The sequence below is a fragment of the Styela clava genome, chromosome 2 (assembly GCF_964204865.1).
Source record: "Styela clava chromosome 2, kaStyClav1.hap1.2, whole genome shotgun sequence".
Taxonomy (NCBI): Eukaryota; Metazoa; Chordata; class Ascidiacea; order Stolidobranchia; family Styelidae; genus Styela; species Styela clava.
In genome coordinates, this window is record NC_135251.1 from 28,565,598 (window position 1) to 28,568,097 (window position 2,500).

The 2,500-nt window shown below is 54.7% G+C and overlaps 2 non-coding genes across 2 annotated transcripts; both read left to right on the forward strand.

Moving 5' to 3' along the window:
* The first annotated feature begins 121 nt into the window (after positions 1-121).
* On the forward strand, positions 122-1,931 carry LOC144420245 (small subunit ribosomal RNA). The gene has a single exon (XR_013474597.1). It is a non-coding gene; the product is annotated as a small subunit ribosomal RNA (ribosomal RNA).
* Positions 1,932-2,218: 287 nt separating this feature from the next.
* On the forward strand, positions 2,219-2,372 carry LOC144420106 (5.8S ribosomal RNA). Its single transcript, XR_013474465.1, has one exon. It is a non-coding gene; the product is annotated as a 5.8S ribosomal RNA (ribosomal RNA).
* Positions 2,373-2,500: the final 128 nt, after the last annotated feature.

Genomic DNA, 2,500 nt, shown 5'->3' on the forward strand with positions numbered 1-2,500 from the left:
GGAAGTCGCGGCCAGCGACTGTCGAAGCTGAGTACGGCCGCAGGCGATCGCCTCGGTCTTAAACGAATGCGACGAGCACGCGCCGGGCGGCCCAGCAAGGGCCGAGCGCAGCTGTCGCAGCTATCTGGTTGATCCTGCCAGTAGTGATATGCTTGTCTCAAAGATTAAGCCATGCAGGTGCAAGTACGAGTTCTCGTAAAGCGAAACTGCGAATGGCTCATTAAATCAGTCTTGGTTTATTTGGTCTCGTAAGCGAAGTGGATAACTGTGGTAATTCTAGAGCTAATACATGCATTAAGCGCCGACTTCGGGAGGCGCGCTTTTATCAGATCAAAACCGACCGGGTTCGTCCTGTGACGTTTGATGACTCTGGATAACCACGCGGATCGTACGGTCTCTGCACCGACGACGTATCATTCAAGTGTCTGCCCTATCAACTGTCGAAGGTACGCTACGTGCCTACCTTTGTGATAACGGGTAACGGGGAATCAGGGTTCGATTCCGGAGAGGGAGCCTGAGAAACGGCTACCACATCCAAGGAAGGCAGCAGGCGCGCAAATTACCCATTCCCGACACGGGGAGGTAGTGACGAAAAATAACAATACAGGACTCTAACGAGGCCCTGTAATTGGAATGAGTACATCCTAAAACTCTTAACGAGTATCCATTGGAGGGCAAGTCTGGTGCCAGCAGCCGCGGTAATTCCAGCTCCAACAGTGTATGCTAAAGTTGTTGCGGTTGAAAAGCTCGTAGTTGGATTTTGGGCGAGCGCCGCCGGTCCGTCGCAAGGCGTGTCACTGGTTGCGTTCGCCTCACCTTCGGTTCTCCGTCGGTGCTCTTGACTGAGTGTCGGCGGTGGCCGATAAGTTTACTTTGAAAAAATTAGAGTGTTCAAAGCAGGCTGTTCGCCTGCATAGTGTTGCATGGAATAATGGAATAGGACCTCGGTTCTATTTTGTTGGTTTTCGGAGCACGAGGTAATGATTAAGAGGGACAGACGGGGGCGTCCGTACTCTGCCGTTAGAGGTGAAATTCTTGGATCGGCGGAAGACGAACTACTGCGAAAGCATTCGCCAAGAATGTTTTCTTTAATCAAGAGCGAAAGTCAGAGGTTCGAAGACGATCAGATACCGTCCTAGTTCTGACTATAAACGATGCCAACTAGCGATCGGGAGGCGTTACCATGACGACCTTTCCGGCAGCTTCCGGGAAACCAAAGTCTTTGGGTTCCGGGGGAAGTATGGTTGCAAAGCTGAAACTTAAAGGAATTGACGGAAGGGCACCACCAGGAGTGGAGCCTGCGGCTTAATTTGACTCAACACGGGGAAACTCACCCGGCCCGGACACAGGTAGGATTGACAGATTGAGAGCTCTTTCTTGATTCTGTGGGTGGTGGTGCATGGCCGTTCTTAGTTGGTGGAGCGATTTGTCTGGTTAATTTCGATAACGAACGAGACTCTGGCATGCTAAATAGTTACGCGACCTTCTCGGTCGGCGTCAAACTTCTTAGAGGGACTAGTGGCGTTTAGCCACACGAGATTGAGCAATAACAGGTCTGTGATGCCCTTAGATGTCCGGGGCCGCACGCGCGCTACACTGAGTGAAGCAGCGAGTGTCTAACCTAGGCCGAAAGGTCCGGGTAACCCGTTGAACCTCATTCGTGATTGGGATAGGGACTTGCAATTGTTTCCCTTGAACGAGGAATTCCCAGTAAGCGCAAGTCATCAACTTGCGTTGATTACGTCCCTGCCCTTTGTACACACCGCCCGTCGCTACTACCGATTGAATGGTTTAGTGAGATCCTTGGATCGGCCCCGTCGCGGCTGGCAACGGCCGCGTCGGCGTGTCGAGAAGACGATCAAACTTGATCATTTAGAGGAAGTAAAAGTCGTAACAAGGTTTCCGTAGGTGAACCTGCGGAAGGATCATTACCGAAAGTGGTGGTAGGCCCCGGCCGACCGCGCACTTAATTGTCTTTGGGTGCCGCCGAGAGGGCGGCCGTCAATCGGGGTTCTGCCCCGTGCGACACGCGTAACACGTTGGCATAGCAAGGCAGCCGAGTGCGATGGTGGCTTCTGGGCACCGCGCTCGATGTGCCGCCGGCCCAGCCCGGCGGTCGCTCGGCGCCGTTTGTTGGTGTTTTTGTGCAGTTGTTGTCGGTGGTGGTTTTGTGGTCGATCCCACAGTGTGACGTCCGCGCGCTTCGGCGCCGGAGGACGACTCTTAACGGTGGATCACTCGGCTCGCGAGTCGATGAAGGACGCAGCCAAGTGCGAGAAGTAATGTGAATTGCAGAACACATTGAACGTCGACCTTCTGAACGCGAATTGCGGTCTCGGGTCAATCCCGGGACCGCGTCTGCCTCAGGGTCGCGTTCGTCCTCACCCGAGGGCCGTCGCCTGGCCTCTGCGAAGACGGCCGGGCGTCGCCCCAAGTTGAAGCGGTCGCCGAGCTTTCTCGGCGCGACCGCGTGTCCCGTACACCGCCGGCCCCTCGACGT